At 37.5% G+C, this 23,947-nt stretch overlaps 2 pseudogenes; both read right to left on the bottom strand.

Annotated features, from left to right (window-relative positions):
* Positions 1–20,921, bottom strand: part of LOC117081284 — a 35,530-nt pseudogene extending 14,609 nt beyond the window's left edge.
* Positions 20,922–21,096: 175 nt separating this feature from the next.
* Positions 21,097–22,659, bottom strand: LOC117081675 (annotated as a pseudogene).
* Between the last annotated feature and the right edge of the window lie 1,288 nt (positions 22,660–23,947).

The raw sequence follows: 23,947 nt of genomic DNA on the forward strand, positions 1-23,947 counted from the left end.
TTATAAACCTGGTGCTTAAATTTAACTTAAAAATTGATACTGAGAAATTATGAAATTGCAGTGTGCAGTAAATTGGAAATCCTTGTCTGTGTCAGAATTTCAGCTTCTGGATCATATTTCATGGTGGCTTTAGGGATGTCGTTTAGCCTTGGTGTGTTTCTTTTCCATCGATTATAACAGCTTTACTTCCCCTCCATACTTCAATAGTATCAGAGTGCTAATCAAGCCAAGGTATGTTATTGGAACAAAAATTTAAAAATCTGTGTAATCAGTTTCTTTCAAAGGTGCATTACCTATTTTCCTCTGATTGTTTTTCCATTGAATAACTGAGATCTAACATAAACCCTAGTTGTTGTTTAGTGAATAAGATGATTGCCTTAGACAGCGTAGAAATAGAGTATAATGAATTACAATTAAAAATAGAATATCAGGCCGGGCGCGGTAGCTCAAGCCTGTAATCCCAGCACTTTGGGAGGCCGAGACGGGCGGATCACAAGGTCAGGAGATCGAGACCATCCTGGCTAACATGATGAAACCCCGTCTCTACTAAAAAATACAAAAACTAGCCGGGCGAGGTGGCGGGCACCTGTAGTCCCAGCTACTCGGGAGGCTGAGGCAGGAGAATGGTGTGAACCCGGGAGGCGGAGCTTGCAGTGAGCTGAGATCCGGCCACTGCACTCCAGCCTGGGCGACAGAGCGAGACTCCGTCTCAAAAAAAAAAAAAAAAAAATAGAATATCAAATGGACAACAAAGTGACAATAATACTTTCTTATTTGGGAGTTGAAGTGCTGAAGTATCACTGTGATAAATCCCACAAGGTAATAAATGGAAAGAATAGAAATCTCAGTATTTGTAGTCTAGAATGCAGCTCAAAAGCACAGCAGCTAAACTTGAAGACAATACAAACTATGGGAATGAAACTTTGGGACGTATTTCAAGTGAATGAAACCATAGTCTGTCATGGAACAAACTCATACCTAGTTCCTACTAGTGGAGGGAAAATGAAATGATGACAGCTTCCATTACTTTCCAATTTCATGAAAGCAACAGAAATAGAGTGAAGTAGAATTTCAAATGTGATCTGAAAAAACGTCAAATGGCATATTTGATGTGGTCTGCTTTATTATGGGTTAGCATGTATGATTTCTTTCAGTTCTCACAATAGCCCAACCCTGGACCTGGCTTTGGGTTAGGAAATAAAATCACTGACTGGTCAGAGTTGAAGCACATACCTACTACCCATGAAGCTTGGCAGTGGGTCCTACCCCATTTAAACCCCAAGAACTGGAAATGAAGAATTTTTTTCTTTCCCAAGAACAATCATGTTTATTTTCAAAAGGAGTATAATGAAGACAGGGTAGACAGATGAAAAACATTAAGTCTCCACTACATATGATCAAGAATCTATGATTTTAAAAATTGACACATATATATGTATATATGTATTTATATATCTTGATCACATAGTTTATACATCTACGTATAATATCTGAATTATATAAAAATATATATATTTTTATTAACATGTAGATATTTGGTCATTATATGTTTTATGTTATATATGCACACATTATGTAAAAGTGCATGTGTCTACAACATTAACTCGTTTTTCTTACAAAAAAATACTCATTCAGTATTTGATGGGTGATTATAGGCTTAGTTTTATTTATTTCAGTATCATATATAGATGCAAGTGTGGAAGATCTGATTTGAGGAAACATATGGCTTTGTCAATCTCATTATAAACTCTTAGTTTTTTTGGTCTGAGCCTTTGGAGTAAATGCACAATCAATAATTGCTTGTATGCTTTTATTTCTGGGTTTCATGGAAGAATAACAGAAAATCTCGAGGTAAGTGCATGACTGCCCCCAACCAATGAAGAAATAAAATAGCCTGTGTCAATATTCTCTTCAGTGGAAGTTCAACAATGTAGATTTTTCTATAAGAAACTACATTTAAATAAAACCAAGATAGTACACTAAAAATAAAAGTAAAAAACAGGCAATGTAACTACCAGGAAATTGGTAAAATAGTGCTTCAAAATTTTGCATTGCAAAAATTTAAATTTGAATCTTAGATAAGTTAGAGCATGCCTTGATTTTATGGTCTGGTTACTCATAGCAGTTATAGCTCCAATACTTGGCACATATCATATTTGATAGATATTAGTCTAATTAAAGATTGTCAAGAGATTAGTTTTGATCTCTAAATGTTTACTTGGATTAGATAGGGCTGTATCTTAAATCATGCGTACAAAGTAAGTTTAAGATTTCAATTTATTGCTGGTACAATGTGATACACAGGAAAATAAAAGCAGAAGAATTATAGGGGACTGGACAGGAAATCAAGACATGAAATAGAATCTTCTCCTACCACTGTTTACCTTGAGCCATTTACTGGATCCTAATTTTCTCATTAAAGGCAAAAAAAAAAAAATGTTGATTTGATTTCAAGTTGTCTCAGCTACTCACTAGCATATTTCCTTGGACAACTTGTGTAGCGTTCATGAGCCTCATTTGTTTTTATCTGTAAAATTGAGATAAATATTCCTACTTCACAAAAAGTAGTGGTGAAGATTAAATTATACCTTACATGTGAAAAGCATTATGTAACCAATAAAATATTAAATGGAAATATGTTTTTATTATTAGATAATATAATCAAATTCTTCGTCTTTGGAGAGGTCTTCTTTGACTTTGAGGCCTTTTAAACTGTGTGTATTCTCACATTACCCTCTGCTTACTCCTGCTGAGGGAGATAGGAAGTACACATTTGGAATCCATTAGACTAGATCCTAAAGAACAATAACACAGGGCATAACATGCCTGTATAGTAAAAGCCCTATGTGTTTTATATAATGACAGAATTCTGTTATAGTAACTCAAATTCTATTTCTTTACCTTTACAATCCTTTATGTCTAGTTTTATGCTGAATATATGTTTTAAAATCATAAATATCTATATGTTTAAGTATAACATGGAAGAGAATAATAGAAAGAGAAGAGACATGCCTTGTAAAGATAAGTAGAGTCCTTGGCCCAGGACCTTTCAACTAATAAGGAGGATTTTTGCTTACATAAATTACTGTGGGGCATGTATTTAATAAAACTCCACAACGGGAAAGGAGTTCAGTTCATAGACAGTGAAAATGAATTATTATACTAGGGTTCTGATAAGAATGGAGGTGGGACTAGAAGGTTGGATTAAACAAATACATATAAGAGAAAATCAACAGGTCTTGGTGATATGAGAAAAGGGGAAGAAGTAGAAATAAGGGATGAAAGACTCTTGGGTTTAAAAATCAGATATCTTTCTGGATCCTGGAGTTGAGGATTCCAGGAAATACAGAAAGATGATCAGAGAAAAATGAAAACGTTGATTCGAGTTCAAGCTCTATCTCAGCTACTTACTACTAGCTGTATGTCCTCAGGCAACTTCTATAATATTCTTGAGCTTCAGTGTGTTCCAGTTTGCCTTGTAGATATTCAAAAGAATCCTTGGAAAGGGACACACATATGGGAGTCATCTTATAATGGTAGAGGTCAAAACCATAAAAATGAAAATAAGCTCACCTTGGTTTGAAAAAAAAAAAAAAAAGAATCAAAGACTGAACCTCAGGGAACACAAGTTTAAAAGAGAAGAGAAGAAAGAAAATCCAGGAAGAAAACAAAAGCTGAACTGCAAGAGAGAGTCTAGTAAAATTGTTTGTTCTTATCGAAGTCTACTGTGGTTGGGACTCAATGTGAATTGCCCTATGCTAAGTTTGCCTGCTATTTGCACTGCTGGATCTTTAAAAATTATATATTGACCCTCCAAAACTCATGAAATCAACTTCTGGATTTGAATTTCCCTGTGACAAAGAAGAGAGGATGTTTTGGGGAATTATTGACCTTAATTCCTAATTTGAACTTAATGACCTAATTTACAGGCCTGGCACAGTGGCTCATGCCTGTAAATTCCAGCACTTTTGGAGGTCAAGGTGGGTGGATCACCTGAGGTCAGGAGTTCAAGGCCAGCCTGGCCAACATGGTGAAACTCCATCTCTACTAAAAATACAAACATTAGCTGGGCATGGTTGCGGCACCGGCAATCCCAGCTAATCGGGAGGGTGAGGGACAAGAATTGCTTGAACCTGGGAGACGGAGGTTGCAGTGAGCCAAGATCGTGCCACTGCACTCCAACCTGGGCAACAAAGTGAGACTCTGTATCAAAAAAAAAAAAAAAAGATATCTGATAAGAGGATGAAATATAACATTGGCCGGGCGCGGTGGCTCAAGCCTGTAATCCCAGCACTTTGGGAGGCCGAGGTGGGTGGATCACGAGGTCAGGAGATCGAGACCATCCTGGCTAACAAGGTGAAACCCCTTCTCTACTTAAAAAAAAAAAAAAAAATACAAAAAACTAGCCAGGCGAGGTGGCGGGCATCTGTAGTCCCAGCTACTCGGGAGGCAGAGGGAGAACAATGGCGTAAACCTGGGAGGCGGAGCTTGCAGTGAGCTGAGATCCTGCCACTGCACTCCAACCTGGGTGACAAAAGCGAGACTCCATCTCAAAAAAAAAAAAAAAAAAAAGAAAGAAAAAGAAACATAACATAATTCAAGATGTACTTCTTAAATGCTACATAAGCTTCCAAAACTGTAAAGTTTATTTCTCAAGATACAGTTTGCTGATACATCTATCCCTTCTAAGATAAGTAACTTTTTTCCACTTAAAGACAATGAACAGGTAAATTAAACTTGAAATTATGTTTGTATATAAAATGTAAATAGATACATGGGAATGACTTCACTTGAATATGTCTAAACAAAGATTATTTTGACTTTTTTTCTAAATTCATAAGAATGATGAAGTTTTTTTACTTTACACTGATATGTCTAGAAGACAGTAATGAAATTTGAGTTGGGACAAAGATTTTCTCTTTCCCTGGTTTCAAAAGAGGAAGTTTTATCATAATAGGTTTCGAAGTGATGCAAACCGACTTTGAACGCCCATCTCCATTTTAATAGTAACTAAGTGACTGAGCAAATTAACCTCTCTGTGACCACTTCTTCCTCTGGGAAAAAAAAAAAAATGATAGAAATGTTTGGTGTTCTCAACTTCTGTGATGGGCACATGAGATCATGAATGCAAACATGTCATGCCAACAAAAGGTATTTACAAGTTAGAATGACATATACTATGTATGTTTATATGTACCTATTAGAAAATCATCATATGGCTTTGTAGAGAATGCATCTTAAATGATTAATTTTTAACAGAGCTGAAAAGCTATCATTAGAAAACTCTAGCAAGAACAAAATGAAATGCTATTTTGTAACCTGGAAGTCAGACTACTCTTTCATTCCTCATTTTCTCTTACCAAATTACATGCAGTTTATATGAGTTGACTATGCCTACTTAAATTTTTGTCACTTTTACCATTAACTAAGGGAGTGCTGCCCAGTTTGCAAATATTACTGCTCGGCTGGTTAGGTGTCATGAAGTTTAAAATACACTATTTCTATTATGCATACATATTTATTACTTCAATCCCATTAAAAGCAGTAAATGAAGGATTCGCAGATGCATTTTCTCTTCATGATAAACCTTTGCAAGAGGGTGGAGTTATGTCTCTATATGCATGTGTATATGTATGTACATGTATATGTATGCGTATGTGTATGCATATGTGTATGTGTGGCCTGGCCTCGCCTTGCCTTGCCTCTCCATATAGTACTTCCCACTCCCAACCTTCAGTAGGTGTCCCTTAGTTAACTGGACACTGAGAAGCAACAGGGCCCGGAGGAGGCTGGAGAGCCAGAGAGGGACGGAAGGAGGCTCCCTGCAGGCAAAAGCATGAGATTCAGCCCATGAGCTACCTGCTGCCTCTCCTGCAGGCGTTGCTGCTCAGCACCAGGTGAGTCCTGGAGCTCCAGTGACCTCAGCCAAGGACTGCTGCCCTGTGAGGTTGGTTCTACTGAGGGCCGCCAATGGGGGCCAATACGCTTCAGCTGCTTGCATGTCTCACTTAAGTTAGAGGGTCCCTCTACGATTCAGAATTTGAAATAATTGTTGGAAAGTATGGCACTTTTCTGATTATCCTAGCCCCCAGGAGAACGTGTCCTGACAACTCCCAGTGCCGGGATCAATGACTTTTCTTTCCAAAGATGTTTCCCTCCAGATAACAGAGAAACTAAAAATAATGAAAGAGAATCCAGATATAAAATGAGAAATTAACACCAAGTAAAGTTCTTAAACTGGGGCAGTCTCATTCTCAGTAGGCTTTACTCTTTGACAAGGTATTGACAGTAGGGTGCAGGAAGCCAGAGAGAGCCAACTGGTCATTGGAAATATGGACGCAATTAATAAAAGTTCTGGCCCTCCCTTGCAAAATAACCTGTTTTGACAGGTTAGCTAGTGAGGGAATGCATTAACAGGTTCATTGGTGAGGGAATGCTTAAAGTTTCATTTGGGTAACCTGCGGATTTAGGATAACACATGTAATTAAAAGTTAGAAGCCGCTGTCTGAATGCTGGTGAAGAAACTTACAGTCATAATATATAGCATTTTATTTCTCATTGACTTATCTCTTTTTTCTCTTCCACTTTTTCTTCTTTCCTTTCTTTCCTTCTTTATTTTCTTCCATCCTTCTCCATTTTACTTTTAGCATTTTAAGATGACATTCCTTAACATAATTTCTGTCTTTACTCCCTTATATTCCATGTGCCATATTCTTAGGCTGCTTTCTTTCTTCTTCCTCCTCACCCATTTCCCCCCCACTCTTTCTCCTCTTCTTCCTTCTCCTCCTCCAATTGTCCTCTTCCTTCTTATTCTCAGTAGTTGACTGCATTTCTGGGTATCTTATTTTTTCACTTGTTTATCTAAGCCGGGTTTTGCTGAGCTTGTTGGATCTGTGAGTTGATGTGTTTTATCAATTTTGGCAAGTATCTCAGCAAATATTTTCCTACCCCATGCTCCCTCTTATCCTTCTGAGTCTCCAATTACATGGATGCTAAAACCTTTGTTATTTACCTAGAGATCACAAATACTATTTTCACTCTATTTGCCTTTGTATTTTAGTTTGTGTATGTTTTACCGACTCAGCTTTAAGATACCAGATTCTTTTCTCTGTTGTATATAAATATACTGATGATTTTATTTCAAACTTAAGAGTTTGTTTCTATTGACTATTTTACCTCTCAAACATTGTATATTATTTGCTTATTCTTTGTCTTGTAATGTTTGATTCTATGAAGGACCTTGGTACAAGAAAACAGTAGAGTTCAAACTAAAAATATATACCTTCTAAAAAATATGTGCCTTTTATTTCATAACAACACTGGAGTTTGGCACTAAATCAATCTGATTTGTAGTTGAGCTGGATCTAGGTATTGTTATAGCTTTGAAAGTAGGATAGGATCTTTTCTTCGGGAAGGTTTATAAGCCAAACCTTAAATTTCTTTCAGAATGTACCATAAAACAGAAATAAGGACTGAGTCCCATGTGGGTTCTGGTTTAGCTTTAAGGTGCTCTGCATAGTGAAGAATGATATTCCTGTGTTGGTCACAGGCATCAAAGTATGATATAGAAAATGCTGAGGAAGTCACTCTGAAGCACTGGCTTTCTCAAAACTGGGCAAGTTTTCATGGGTCTAAGGGAAATTCTTCTTATGGTAAACTACATTTGGATGCATTATTTACAAAATATTCAGAATCAATTGGTGATCACTTTTGTATCATGAATTTATCACAAGTGTGACATGAATTTGTGATACAAAAAATATTTTTGCAATACACTATCAGAAAGACATGTGAGATTAGAAAATAATAAAGTTGTGCTGAGTAGGTCAGAGAACAGGTTATATTGTGCTGCTAAAAGAAAGGAAGAACTATGGCAATGTCTCAAATCTACATCAAAGAAAGAGAAGATATTTACTTAAAAACTTAAGAACATTTTGAAATGAATATATGAGAGAATTGAGGAATTTAGAGTAAACAATTTTAGTCAAACAAAAACTGAAAGTCAGCCAAGTGAATAGTATGTACACAAGGGATGTTTTTACTGATGTTGTGAGACATCATGATACCATTAGGTAATGGCTGTATTGCAATTTTTCTGACTTGTTTTTTACTGGTTTTCAAATGTTTTAATCTTTCAAGTGTGATGTTAAAAAATTGATATTGGAAGGCATGTGGATATAGTAGCATACAAACTGATTGCAAGCTGTTTTACATCATATAAACTTATTAATATATGTTTGTGTTAAATATTTTGTCTTATATTTTAGAACTTTTAAAGGGTTAGGAGTGGAGATTTTCTCAATTCACTCATGTTCCATAAAAACACTTAACAGGGCAGTTTTGAAAATAATAACCTTCTATAGGTGATGGAGGAAATGAAACTACTCTAATTGCAACAGTAATATTGCTTGAATGGTGTACATTCAGGAAAGCCTAAGTCCCAAATCCAAGTATTAGAAGAGACAGGCTCAAGTTATTTAGGTAGAATCTAAAGGCAATGTGTGAAAATGACCTTGAGAAAGGTGTTCTAGAGAAAAGATTAACAATACCTTCATTTGTAATGCTCAAGGCCATGCTGAGCAATCACAACTATTAAACTATTAAAATTATCTGCGGATAAGAGTATCACTGGAACTTGAAAGTAAAATGTGCTTATGTGGGGGCCATTGGTTCTTGGCACACTAAAGGTTCGCTAAGAATCACTGACATGAGGCAGATTGAGTAATACGAGGAGAGGTATACAAATTTATTTAAGGTGCATAAACAGGAGCTTTAGAATGAAGATCCAACTTCCCAATGAGTTACAGAAACGTATATACCATTTTTAGGTTATAGAAAGAATGGGGGCTTAGATGCTGGTAAAACAGGTTATTTGAAGGGGAAGAAGAGGCTTGCTAGCAAAGGTGGCCTTGCTATGTAGATGAAACCTTCCTCAGAGAGACCATATGATAAAAATATTTATTTTCAGATTTTTAAAGGTTTCAGACTCTCAATTTCTGCTGGATCTGGAAAAAGGAACAGAAAGGGAAGGGGACATGGCTGGATTAATGGAGATTCTCTACAGATACAAATTTCCCCCCTTAAGACAGCTTTGTGAAGCCACTTCTACCTGCTGGCCAAGCAGCAGCCATTTCAAAATATATCAAAGAAATCTATTTTGGGCGGTAAAATGTTTTAATTTCTTCACTAGACTGTCCCTCATTGCTGTTTCTCAGACTTTGAAAAGACTAGAGTCAAGGTTCTAATTAATACCTCTGAAATTTCTAAAATCTTCTGTTGTAGAACTTTATTATTCATCTACTTCCCCCCAACTCCCAGAGCAGATTCTAGAATTACTTTCTAGGCTCAGTATGTGGGATTTTTTCTCCCCCTCACTACTGGAGGTCTTAGCTAGTGTCAATAGGCAAGGAAAGAAAAATAGCATCTAGAAATGAAAGAAAAAAAAACCCTTTATTTAAAATAGCACATTGGTTTTATGCAAAACAACACAAGGCAAGTAGAAAATTTTACTATATTCAAAAGGCTTTGTCAATGGCAAGGTCTGTAAAATGTTGAAAAGATTTATTCTGAGGCAAATGTGAAGACCATGGTCTGTGACACAGCCTAAGGAAGTCCTGAGAACATGTGCCTAAGGCGAATGCATTACAGCTTGATTTTATACATTTTAGGGAGACAATTTTCAGGCAGATATCAATCAGTATGTGCAAGGTATATATTGGTTCTGTCTGGAAAGGCAGGACAACTCGAAGGGCAGTGGCCACTTCCAGGTCATAGGCGGATTCCAGGATTTTGCAACTGCACAAGTTCTCCTTGCCCACTGTCCTCATAGAGCTGATTTATCAAGACAGCGAAGTGCAATAAAGAAAGAGTTTAATTCACACAGAGCCAGCTGTACGAGAGACCAGAATTTTATTATTACTCAAATCAGTCACCACAAAAATTCAGGGATCAGGGTTGTATTAGTGTGCTTTCACATTGCTATAAAGAATTACATGAGAATGGGTAATTTATTTTTTTTAGAAAAGGTTTAATTGGATCATAGTTCTGTAGGCTGAACAGGAAGTGTGGCAACATCAGCTTTTGGGGAGGTCTCAAGGAACTTACCATAAAGGCAGAAGGCAAAAGGGGATTGAGGCATCTCACATGCTGGGAGCAAGAGCAAGAGGAAGAGCAAGGAGGTGCTACACACTGTGAAATGACCAGATCTCACAAGAACTCACTCATCATCAAGAGAACAGCACCGATGGGGAAATCTGCCCCCATGATTCAATCAGCCGCCAGGCCACACCTTCAGCATTGGGGATTACAATTTAACATGAGATTTGGGCGAGGACACAGATCCAAACCATATCAGGGGTTTTTAGGGAAAATTTGGCAGGTAGAGGTCTGGAGAGTGGGGAGTGCTGATTGGTCAGGTTGGAGATAAAATCACAGGGAGTCAAAACAACAGTGATGTTATCCCTAGGAGTTACTGGGGAGGTTTAGAATCTTGTAGTCTCCAGCTGTACAATTCCTCAACCATAATCTCTAACCTTATGGCTAATTTGTTAGTTCTGCAAAGACAGTCTAATCCTCAGGCAAAAAAGGGGTTTGTTTTGGGAAAGGGCTGTTATCAGCTTTGTTTTAAAGTTAAACTATAAACTAAGTTTTGTCCCAGTGTTAGTTCTGCCTATGCCCAAAAAAGGAAGAAGGACTGCTTAGAGGTTGAAGCAAGGTGGAGTCAGTTAGGTCATATCTCTTTCATTGTAATAATTTTCTCAGTTATATTTTTTGCGAAGGTAGTTTCAACTTGCTGATTGGCAATTGGATGAAAGAGTTAAGTTATTATCCAAAGACCTAGAACCAACAGAAAGGAGTATCTGGGTTAAGATAAGAGGTTGTGGAGACCAAGGTTCTTGTCATGCAGATGAAGCTTCCAGGTAGCAGGCTTCAGAGAGAATATATGGTAAATTTCTCTGATCAGATCTAAAAAGGTGCTAGACCATTAGTTAATCTCTCCTGGATCAGGAAAACACTTGAAAAGGAAGAGAATTCTCTATGAAATGTATATTTTCTTCACAAGACAGCTTGGCAGGGCAATTTCAAAATGTGTCAATTTGGGGGTAAATACTTCCATTTCTTTCCAGATCTGCTATCTGTCTTGTGATGGTATATGAGAATTAGGCTGTAGATTGATGTCTTGTTGTTACAAAGAGTTGTTCACTTGTAAGATCTCTGTTTTGATGTTAATGATGGTCAGTTGTGCCTGAATTACAAAAATACAAGATTATAATGCAGTATATCCTTCCAGAACTACTTTTTAGGTTTACTTTGGAATCCCCTTGGCCAAGAGGAGGGATCCATTTAATTATTTGGGAGGCTTACAATTTTATTTTTGGTTTACAGCAAGTGGCACATGCTTTAATGATAGATACTAAGACATGCTCTATTACCCATGGGCTGCTATTTTTATATATACTATTGCTTCAATTCAGATAACTCACTTTCCTATATTCCAATAAAAATAAATAGCTTTAAATAGTAATACAATAGTTGATCTACAAATGGCATTCACAAAGAGTATGTTGAAAATAATATAAGCCAAGCAGAAAAAAATAGAATATATATTCTTTAATATATAAAGAAGGTTATAGATATGTTTGTACTCATTCAATTTCTACATTTTTTCTTTGGCATAATAATTAAATACTTAAACTAAGATAAAAAGAAGTTGAACAAAATAAAAATGTTGATGAAATTTGGTACTATTAAAAATGCAGCATGAGCATTGTATCAAGGAATTTTTTTTTTTTAAATTATACTTTAAGTTCTGGGATACATGTTCAGAACATGCAGGTTTGTTACACAGGTATACACGTGCCATGGTGGTTTGCTGCACCCATCAACCCATCATCTACATTAGGTATTTCTCCTAATGCTATCCCTCCCCTTGACCCCTACCCTCCAACAGTCCCTGGTGTGTGACGTTCCCCTCCCTATGCCCACATATTCTCTGTTGAACTCCCACTTATGAGTGAGAACATGCAGTGTTTGGTTTTCTGTTTCTGTGTTAGTTTGCTGAGAATGATGGTTTCCTAGTTTGCTGAGAATGATGGTTTCCAGCTTCATCCATGTCCCTGTAAAGGACATGAACTCATTCTGTTTATATAGCTGCATAGACTATACCATGGTGTATATGTGCCACATTTTCTTAATCCAGTCTAATATTGATGGGCATTTGGGTTCATTCCAAGTCTTTGCTATTGTGAATAGTGTTGCAACAAACATACATGTGCATGTGTCTGTATAGTAGAATGATTTATAATCCTTTGGGTATATACCCAGTAATGGGATTGCTGGGTCAAATGGTATTTCTGGTTCTAGATCCTTGAGGAATCACCACACTGTCTTCCACCATGGTTGAACTAATTTACACTTCCACCAACAGTGTAAAAGCATTCCTATTTCTCCACATCCTCTCTAGCATCTGTTGTTTCCTGACATTTAATGATCAACATTCCAACTGGCATAAGATGGTATCTCATTGTGGTTTTGATTTGCATTTCTCTAATGACCAGTGATGATGAGCATTTTTCATGTTTGTTGTCCACATAAATGTCTTCTTTTGAAAATTGTCTGTTCATATCCTTTGCCCACTTTTGATGGGGTTGTTTTTTTCTTGTAAATTTAAGTTCCTTGTAGATTGTGAATATTAGCTCTTTGTCAGATGGATAGATTGCAAAAATTTTCTACCATTGTGTAGGTTGTCTGTTCACTCGGATGATAGTTGTTTGTTTCTTTTGTTGTTTTTTTTCTGTGCAGTAGGTATTTAGTTTAATTAGATCTCATCTGTCAACTTTGGCTTTTGTTGCAATTGCTTTTGGTGTTTTAGTCATGAAGTCTTTGCCCATGCCTATTTCCTGAAGGTATTGCCTAGGTTTTCTTCTAGGGTTTTCATGGTTTTATGTCTTATATTTAAATCTTTAATCCATTCTGAGTTAATTTGTGTATAAGGTATAAGGAAGTGGTCCAGTTTCACTTTTCTGCATATGGTTAGCCAGTTTTCCCAACAACATTTATTAAATAGGGAATCCTTTACCCATTGCTTGTTTGTATCAAGTTTGCTGAAGATCAGATGGTTGTAGATGTGTGGTGTTATTCATGAGGCCTCTGTTCTGTTCCACTGGTCTATATATCTGTTTTGGTACCAGTACCATGCTGTTTTGGTTAACGTAGTCTTGTGATGTACTTTTAAATCAGGTAGTGTGAGGCCTCGAGATTGTTTTCTTTTTGCTTAGGATTGTCTTGGCTATATGGGCCCTTTTTTGGTTCCATATGAAACTTAATGTAGTTTTTTTTTTTTTCTAATTCTGTGAAGAAAGTCACAGGTATCTTGATGGGAATAGCTTTGAATGTATAAATTACTTTGGCCAGTATGGCCATTTTCATGACACTGAATCTTTGTATCCATGAGCATGGAATGTTTTTCCATTTCTTTGTGTCCTCTCTTATTTCCTTGAGCAATGGTTTGTAGCTCTCCTTGAAGTGGTCCTTCACATCCCTTGTCAGTTATATTCCAAGCTATTTTATTCTCTTTGTAGCAATTTTGAATGGGAGTTAGCTTATGATTTGAATGGGAGATTTGGCTCTCTTGTTGTCTATTATTGGTGCATACTAATGCTTGTGATTATTGCACATTGATTTTGTATCCTGAGACTTTGTTGAAGTTGCTTATCAGCTTAAGGAGTTTTTAGGCTGAGACTATGGTATTTTCTAAATATAAAATCATGTCATCTGCAAACAGAGATAATTTGACTTCCTCTCTTCCTATGTGAATACCCTTTATTTCTTTCTCTTGCCTGATTCCCCTAGTGAGAACTTCCAATATTATGTTGAATATGAGTGGTAAGAGATAGCATACTTGTCTTGTGCTGATTTTCAAAGAGAATGCTTCCAGCTTTTGCCCATTTAGTATGATATTGGCTGTGGGTTTGTCATAAATAGCTCTTATGATTTTGAGATATGTTCCATCAATACCTAGTTTATTGAGTGTTTTTAGCATAAAGGAGTGTTGAATTTTATTGAAGGCCTTTTCTGCATCTATTGAGATAATCATGTGGTTTTTGTCATTGGTTCTGTTTATGTGATGGATTACGTTTATTGATTTGCATATGTTGAACCAGCCTTGCATCCCAGGGTTGAAGCTGACTTGATAGTGGTAGATAAGCTTTTTAATATCCTGCTGGATTCAGTCTGCCAGTATTTTATTGAGGATTTTCACATTGATGTTTGTCAGGGATATTGGCCTGAAATTTTCTTTTTTTGTTGTGTTTCTGCCAGGTTTGGGTATCAGGATGATGCTAGCCTCATAAAATGAGTTAAGGAAGACTCTCTTTATTTTGAGTCTATGTATGTCTTTGCACGTGAGATGGGTCTTCTGAATACAGCACACCAATGAGCCTTGACTCTTTATCCAATTTGCTAGTCTGTGCCTTTTAATTGGGGCATTTAGCCCATTTACATTTAAGGTTAATATTGTTATGTGTGAATTTGATCCTGTCATTATGATGATAGCTGGTTATTTTGCTCAATAGTTGATGCAGGTTCTTCATAGTGTTGATGGTCTTTAAATTTTGGCATGTTTTTGCAGTGACTGGTACCAGTTTTTCCTTTCCATATTTAGTGCTTCCTTCAGGAGCTCTTGTAAGGCAGGCCTCGTGGTGACAAAAATCCCTCAGCATTTGCTTGTTTAGAAAGGATTTCATTTCTCCTTCACTTACGAAGCTTAGGTTGGCTGGATATGAAATTCTGGGTTGAAAATTCTTTTCTTTAACAATTGTTGAGTATAGGCCCCCACTCTCTTTTGGTTTGCAGGGTTTCTGTAGAGAGATCTGCTATTAGTCTGATGGGCTTCCCTTTGTGAATAACCTGACTTTCGCTCTGACTGCCCTTAACATTGTTTTCTTTCATTTCAACTTTGGTAAATCTGACAATTATGTCTCTTGGGGTTGTGCTTCTAGAGGAGTATCTTTGTGGTGTTCCCTGTATTTCCTGAATTTGAATGTTGGTATGTCTTGCTAGGTTGGGGAAGTTCTGGATAATATCTTGAAGTGTGTTTTCCAACTTGATTCTATTCTCCCCATCACTTTTAGGTATAACAATCAGACATAGGTTTGGTCTTTTCACATAGTCCCATATTTCTTAGAGGCTTTGTTTGTTCCTTTTCACTCTTTTTTCTCTAATCTTGTCTTCACCCTTTATTTTATTAAGTTGATTTTCAATCTCTGATATCCTTTCTTCTGCTTGATCAATTTGGCCTATCAATACTTTTATACGCTTCACGAAGTTCTCGTGCTGTTTTTCAGTTTCATCAGGTCATTTATGTTCTTCTCAGTACTGGTTGTTCAGGTTAGCAATTCCTCTAATCTTTTATCAAGGTTCTTAGCTTCGTTGCATTGGGTTAGAACATTCTCCTTTAGCTCAGTGGAGTTTGTTATTACCCACCTTCTGAAGCCTACTGCTGTCAATTCATCAAACTCATTCTCTGTCCAGTTTTGTTCCCTTGCTGGTGAGTAGTTGTGATCCTTGAAGGAGAAGAAGCATCCCGGTATTTTGAATTTTCAGCTTTTTTGTGCTGTTTTTTCCACTCTTCGTGGATTTATCTACCTTTAGTCTTTGCTGTTGGTGACCCCTCAAATGGAGTTTTTGCGTGGTTGTCCTTTTTGTTGATGTTGATGCTATTGCTTTCTGTTTGTTAATTTTCCTTCTAACAGTCAGGCCCCTCTTCTGCAGGTCTGCTGGAGTTTGCTGGGGCTCCACTCCAGACTGTTTGCCAGGATATCACCAGTGGAGGCTGCAGAACAGCAAAGGTTGCTGCCTGCTCCTTCCTCTGGAAGCTTCGTTCTGGGGGGCACCCAACAGATGCCAACTGGGGCTCTGCCAGATGCCACCTGGAGCTCTCCTGTATGAGATGTCTGTCAAACCTTGCTGGGAGATGTCTCCCTGTTAGGAGGCATGGGTTTCAGGGACCCACTTGAGGAGGAAGTCTGTCCCTGAAAAGAGCTCAAACGTTGTGCTGGGAGATCCACTGTTCTCTTCAGAGCCAACAGCCAAGAACATTTAAGTCTGCTGAAGCTGCAACCACAGTTACCCCTTTCCCCAGGTGCTCTTCCCAGGGAGATGGGAGTTTTATCTATAAACCCCTGACTGGGGCTGCTGCCTTTCTTTCAGAGATGCCCTGCCCAGAGAGGAAAAATCTGGAGAGGCAGTCTAGTTACAGTGGCTTTGTGGCATTGCAGTGGGATCTGCCCAGTCTGAACTTTCTGGCAGCTTTGTTTACACTGTGAGGGGAAAAGCACCTACTCAAGCCTCAGTAATGGTGGATGCCTCTTCCCCCATCAAGCTTGAATGTCCCAGGTCAACTTCAGACTGCTGTGATGACAGTGAGAACTTCAAGCCAGTGGATCTTAGCTTGCTGGGCTCCATGGGTGTGGGATCTGCTGAGCAAGATCACTTGGCTCCCTGGTTTTAGTTGCCTTTCCAGGGGAGTGAATGGTTCTGTCTCACTGGAATTCCAGGCACCACTGGGGTATGAAAAAAAACTCCTGCAGCTAGCTCAGTATCTGCCCAAATGGCTGCCCAGTTTTGTGCTTGAAGCCCAGGGGGCTTGTGGTATAGGCACCCTAGGGAATTACCTGGTCTGTAGGTTGCAAACAGAGTGGGAAAAGCATAATATCTGGGCCAGAGTGCATTGTTCCTTACTGTATAGTCCCTCAAGACTTCCCTTGGCAGAGGGAGGGAGTTTCCCAACCCCCTGGGCTTCCTGGGTAAGGCAACGTCCCACCCTGCTCCTGCTTGACCTCCATGGGCTACACCCACTGTCTAACCAGTCCCAATGAGATGAACCAGTATCTCTGTTGGAAATGCAGAAATCACCTGCCTTCTGCGCTGGTCTTCCTGGGAGCTGCAGACCAGAGCTATTCCTATTCTGCCATCTCACCCTGTTATTTTTATTTTTATTTATTTATTTATTTATTTATTTATTTATTTGAGGCAGAGTCTTGCTCTGCTTCCTAGGCTAGAGTGTAGTGGCATAATCTCAGCGCATTGAACCCTCCTGCCTGCCAGGTTCAAGTGATTCTTATGCCTTAGCGTCTGTAGTAGCTGGGATTATAGGCACCCACCACTACACCCAGGGAATTTTTTGTATTTTTATTAGAGATGGGGTTTCACCACGTTAGTCAGGCTGGTCTCAAACTCCTGATCTCAGGTGATCTGCCCACCTGGGCATCCCAAAGTGCTGGGATTACAGGCATGAGCCACCGTGCCTGGACCTCAATTGGATATTTTACCATTGCTTGAGATTGAAGTTTATTAGTTAAAATAATGAAATAAGCTTCACTCCATCCCTTTAAAAGTTTCTTAGGACAAATTTTTTTCAGTGTTTCGAAAATGTCACATAATTTTTATAGTGAACATTTCTAAAGAATATTAAAACTAAAATTGTCACTCCAATAGGTACAACCATATCCTTTGTAATTATAATGAGCAGAATTAGGAGTGCTTTACAGCCAAATAAATCATTTTTAAAATCATTTCTATATGTGTAAGACATTATACTATGAAAACAAATCAAGGTGGTCACCCACTCTATACTTTCCTTCTGAAATATAGGCCAGAAGATCTGGATAGTCTCTGTTTTGCATCAACTAAGGACAATGGAAGATAGAAAAAGCATGTGAACTGCTTCTTCTGTGCTGCTTGTTTTTAGAATTTTTCAGATATCCAAGAATAAAGAGTTTTATAAATAGGAAAGTGATGTCATATTTTTATTCATGATGATTTATATAGTCAAATCTTCAGTGTTTGTTTGAATTATGTTTGAGTAAACCATTTCTCATTGACTTATTTTTCTATTAAAAGACAGCAAAGCAACTATTTTTGCATACCATAAATTCAATTTTGAAGCTGACTATTTTTTAAATGGGGCATTTTAAGAGAGATCCTCCAGTGTGACACATTGGAGTTTATCCAGAAAAGTGCCCCAGATGCTGAATAGTCAGAGTCATCTATCAAGACTGCCTAAGAGCTAATTCACCTTAATAAAATACATAAATATTTTAAACTAGATGGAAATTTCATAGTTCAATGCTTTGATATTTTTTACTATTTATATCTTGAAGCCCTTGACTTCTCCTGAGGTATACTGGAGGATTTCTAAGAAGACTGAAAGGGAAGCCAAGTAGTTGGGCTCTCAGCTTTTCATTCTGTCTCTAATCACAACATATCCTTGGTCTGTAGTTTATTTATAAGGATATAATGCTAGTATTTTGTTTTATATAACTAATTCCACTGCAAAAAAAATACTCTGCAAATAACTAAATATACAATCTATGATAAAACTTTCCATTTACAGATGAGTAAATAAATTGTTAAGTTGCAGACAGAGAAGAATTTGGGTTGAGTGAAACATAAAATAAATAAGGAAACAAACCACCTGTGTCCAAATATTTGGATGGCCTATGCCTAAGGATTAGGAAGCCAAAGGATTTTTTAAATATTCATTTTTATTTTTGTTTTATTTTTAGATACATGATTTCAGTCTCTCACCTAGGCTGGAGTACAGGTGTGCCATCATATCGCACTGCAGCCTGTACCTCCTGGGCTCAGGTGATCCTCCTGCCTCAGCCTCCCAACTAGCTGACCCTATAGGCACACACCACCATGCCCAGCTAAATTTTTTTTCTTTTTCTTTTTCTTTGTTTTTATTTTTTAGTATAGATGAGGTCTTGCTATGCCGCCCAAGCTGGTTTCAAACCCTTGAGCTCAAGGGATCCTTCTGCCTCAACCTCTCAAAGTACTGAAATTAAAGCTGTGAGCCACTGCAGCTGTTTTTGTTTTTGTTTTAAATCATAATTTAAGCTGCTCCCAAATGAAAGTGGGCTGCTTTAAGAAGCTGCAACTTCCCAAGGTTGTGCAGATCCCAGTGAAGAACCTGAATATTCACTTTTAAGGGTGAGCGAGAGGAGACTCATGTACCAGGTTGAAGGCAGAGGAGGTGGCCTTCAGATCTGAGAATCTGGGATTTATCATGTACGGCAAAGCGAACCCTGAGGCTATGGAAGATCTGACAAAAATACATTTGCATGCCTTGGTAAGTACTGCTATCTTTGTTTTCCTATCATATAGTCATTTTGAATTTGTGTTTGATGGATTCCTGTTTCCCCCACAGACCACTGTAAAATAATAAGCACATATTATAGATAATGTTTCCTTATGTTTCTTTTTGTCCAAATATTATGTTGATAGAGTAGACAAGTGTCAACTCAAATGCCATCTCTAAATGTTTATTGTTGCCTGCCTAAACAGTTGATTTTTTAAAAAATAAAATTCACATTTAAATTGAAATAACCTATGCAAATTGATTTTCTTCACCAAAAATAACAACAAAATTTTCCATATTATTTCTAGATTAACAACAAAGCACTTGCTTTTGTAAGTTTCCCCGGTTTTGCTTATAAATAAAGATGAGGCAGTAGATATAGTCATGGAAAAATAGAGAAAAAAACAGACAAGTCAGTTGTCAGTACCCCAGCCTCTGATTCTGCCTTAACCATGAAACAGAAGTCTTCAACATATACCAGCTACAAAGCTTAGGAAGATGTAGGCTCCACAAAAGAATGTAAACAGCAACAACCAGATGTTGAACAACAATGGCAGGCTGTTCCATTCTAATTTTAACTGTAATTCATTCCTTTAAGTTCATTTGAGAGAGACAAAATCTACAGTGAAATCCTTTTTTGGCAAGCTCACAAGCTTCTCTCTCTGGTAATTTAACTGTCCAGTACAGATGTTTAACAACATACTAAAATCTCCTATTAATCAAAGATCAATCAGCTTCACTGTAACATTTTATAAAATGGATTCTTTTCTCCCACACCTCCTCAAAATATATTTCTTCAAAGAACTGATAAGTCAACCCCCAAGAACTAGAGATCCACTGTGATAAAATGTGTCATGTCTAAAATCACTTCACTAAAACAATTCCAGAGTGCCACTAGAAGAGATCACACAGAACTCAAACATGGCACTTTCAATGTTCTTTTCTAGAAGAACAGATAGGTCTTCAAAGCATGAGAGTTTAAATAGGGATCATTTAAATGGGTAGATTATCAATGGCTAACATAGTCAATGGAGGCCTACAGGCAAAGATTTTAGTGATTAAGTGGCCTACATACACCTTAAGGCTTTTTTCCCAAATATCAAATGTGAGAAAGCCTATTTTAAAAAGTTCTCTAGGTATTTTCAACGGTTTTTGAATTATCTGTAGGAAGTTCTGACATAGTTGTATGGAGTTTAATATGTGTGTCCACCATTACATTCAGATCATGTTTCATATCAAAATTTATGTTATGCAAAGCATGGTTACCTTTAAATTTGGTTGGTCAAAGTGTTCCTCAAGTATACTTTCATACCACTCGTTCTCAACCTTCATCACAGGAAGAATACACAGGTCATACAGCAATGCATACATACTAGGAAAAAACTTGATGTCAGGCAGATTGAGGACTTTGTAAATGGCGAATGGAAGCTTTATATCTTCCCTTATGTGTTTCCATTTGATTCTCCAACAATGAAGCTTGGCTGAGAGCTTGACGCGACTAGGTAAGTTACTTCTGTACAGGTCAGCATGGTGTTCCTTTGATGTATGAAATTTGAGTTATCTTGTGACTGAAGATCCCAGAGCTAAGCATTTAAGAGCTCTGAGATGCTGTTCTGGGAATATATTGTTAAATACCTGAATAATGTGCTCCACTGCTGGAACACTTAGGGTTTCTTTACAGTAACTTAGAGGTTAGTTGAGATTCCCAGTTACCTTGCTGAGCTCTGCAGAATTTCCCAGGGAGATTCATCTGAATATCAAGTCTGGCTGCTAAATTCATGGCTGCTAAATTCATGGCTAAAATCAAAACTCCTCATAAACTTTGATGGTTTTCATCACTTCATTAAGTGAATGCAATACAGCGGTCAAACTACTGGCTGCAAAGAAGACATCAGAAGTTTGCCCCTGGAGATTTTTTTTTTTTTTACCAAGGCTCTTATAAAAGTTAAGACATTTTAAAGAACAGCAATAATAACCATGAAATCAAAATCTGTTACTACACTGCAGAATACAAATGCTTGGGCAGATACACTGTTATACCATCCAATATTTGTGTCACTTATGCCATCTAAACATAAAACAAGTACTTGCAGGAGGTCCACTAAAATTTCAGAATCATCATCCCTGACTATTCACTGAGAATGACAAATTCCCTTCAGTTTGTTTACCCCTTTCTTCATTGTTCTGAAAAAGAATAGAAATTACATTGTAAAGTCCTACAAGCAGTTGTGGTGATCTATGGTAAAAAGAATAAACTTCCTCAATTGCTCCTAATGCAACAGATACTCCCATAACAGGTACTGATTTAGCCCAACACATATTTAAGGAACAATAAGATCAGAGTGTGTAGATAGCTTGAGGAGTGTCACTGCTAGAATTCTCTAAAACTCTACAAGTGACAACTTTCATTTTGGAAGAAAATCCACTAGAAACAATGTAAGCCTGGCCACGACAGTACTCCATATTTGGTCCCTGCTTCTCAGTTGTCACAGTGTAAAATTTCACAGCCAAAATTTCCGCATCAGGTTCATAAGCCAGGAAGTCTACAAGTTCCTCTCAGTTTATGAGATTAATCAATAAACTTCACCAACACAGGTTAGATGCTCTCTCCTGCTATGTCCACTACATTGTCAGTGATAATACAAAAGAAGTGTGAGACTCTCACTTCTCTGAGAGTTTCTCCATGAATACACCCCTCACAGATCTCTAGCATCTGTTTCTGCTGTGTTTTTGAACGTAACAATGTGTTAATTGCTGTTGTCTCCAAGCGCTTTCTCAGGACCTCCGCACCAGAATTTATCAGGCACTCTAGCAGTGCTTGAAAGTTATCTGGAGTAAAGAGACCTCCTGGGATTTCATTAGCCTCATGTCCATTCAGTGACACATTTTGCTTTCCCATAACAATCAAGACTTCAAATAGAGATTTTAGGCATTCTTTGTTTTCCTTGTCTTCAAGGGTCACAGGTAAGATGTCCTCATTTTGCTCTTCATCCCCTTCTTCTGTAGTAAGGTTCTGAACACAGCTGTTGTTAGTTTATGTTTTTGTTCCTGTTCTGAAGTTTCACAATTTTTTCTCTGTTTCACTGTCTTGATTTCATCTTCATTCAATTCTTTTATTTGTTTTCTGTGTCTATTATTTGAATTGTTTAAATGATTGGTAAGATCAAATATTTTTGGTATTGCATTGTATTGAAGAACAGTCCTATAAGGACTCTCCCAATTACTTCACAAGTATCTGCTTCAATTAATTTTGAGAAATACAATAACCCAATCATTCTGAATTTTTCTGATGTTTCTGTAAAATTTACATTTCTACAGATCACAGAGGTCTCAAAGTATTTGGCACATGATCGATAATGTTGATTTAGTTGGTGAGGCATTTTATCTTCTAAGTCTGCTCTGCAACAATTCTTCACTCACTTCTGGGCTCTGACCTGATAATGCAGGAACTTGAAGAAGGCCAGGTCCAACCACATGCTCCTCTGCTTGCAGTTGGGGGCTGCACAAAAGTTCAGCATCATGCCCTCCCCTCCCAGCCTCTTCAGGGCAGTTTCCCCACCCATCAGGACTTGGGAGGCCAGCCAGGATGGCTTCACAGGGCCAGTGGGTTGACTGATTTTGAAAACGATGCTGAAGTAGAGTTTTAGGTTGGAGAGGAAGTGGTAGCATTTAATCTAGATGTATGCTTTTCTTTGTATAAAACAATAAGCAATGAATGGGCAATTTGATATCAGTGTTATAAATAAAGCACCATAAACACATGACATAGAAAAAATGTAAAATTGTTTCTACTTCGCCTTTAACTATCTGGCTAAAGGTTTTGAAGTCCAAAAGTACTATTTCAAATTTCTTAAGAAAGAGCAACTACAGAATGTCTATGTAAATTCCACTTGAATGATTTCACCAGATTATGAGGACCATTTCCATCAATGAGCCACAGAAATCTCCACTGTGCTATTGTTAGGATATTGCTTAATCCCAAGTTTTCTTTCCAGAATAATGGCTTTTGTGCCTCTGCTTCTGAAGTATTTCTTTTTCTTTTTTTTTTTTCTTTTTTTTTGAGACTGAGTCTTGCTCTGTTGCCAGGCTGGTGTGCAGTGGCACAATCTTGGCTCACTGAAACCTCTACCTCCCGGGTTCCAGCAATTCTCTTGCCTCAGCCTCCTAAAGACCTGGGATTACAGGCACATGCCACCAAGCCCAGCTAAATTTTATATTTTTAGTAGAGACGGGGTTTCACCATGTTGGCCAGGATGGTCTCAATCTCTTGACCTTGTGATCTACCTGCCTCAGCCTCCCAAAGTGCTGGGATTACAGGCGTGAGCCATTGCACCCGGCATGAAGTATTTCTAAGAAGCCATTTTCAGAAGGACTATTTCCATTGAGGATGCCTGATACATAAGCCAAATCACCTATTTTGGGGAAAAGAACTAAGTATTGAGTTCTGATACTCTTTCTAAACTGTCTTTTGTGAATTATTGTAACATAGCCTTTTATTAGTAGGTTAAGTAGTAAATGGAACAACACATATGAATTTACACTGTTATATAGTGGATATTATGTTCATCAGCAACATAAAATTGCCATGAGTTGAAAGAGGATAACTATCATTAAGACTGATGGCACCTATGAGTAAAATGAGACATGATAATATGGAAATATAATTTCATAATGATCTCTCTCTCTCTGTGCTTCTAGCAATTTTTTCTACTCTAAAAATATATCATGTAATTACTTAAATACTGTTTTATCAGTAGAAAATAATATCTCAACAATGCAGAGACTACTGAACCTGTCAAGATTCAA

Source organism: Trachypithecus francoisi, unplaced genomic scaffold (assembly GCF_009764315.1).
Source record: "Trachypithecus francoisi isolate TF-2019V2 unplaced genomic scaffold, Tfra_2.0 Lachesis_group8, whole genome shotgun sequence".
Taxonomy (NCBI): Eukaryota; Metazoa; Chordata; class Mammalia; order Primates; family Cercopithecidae; genus Trachypithecus; species Trachypithecus francoisi.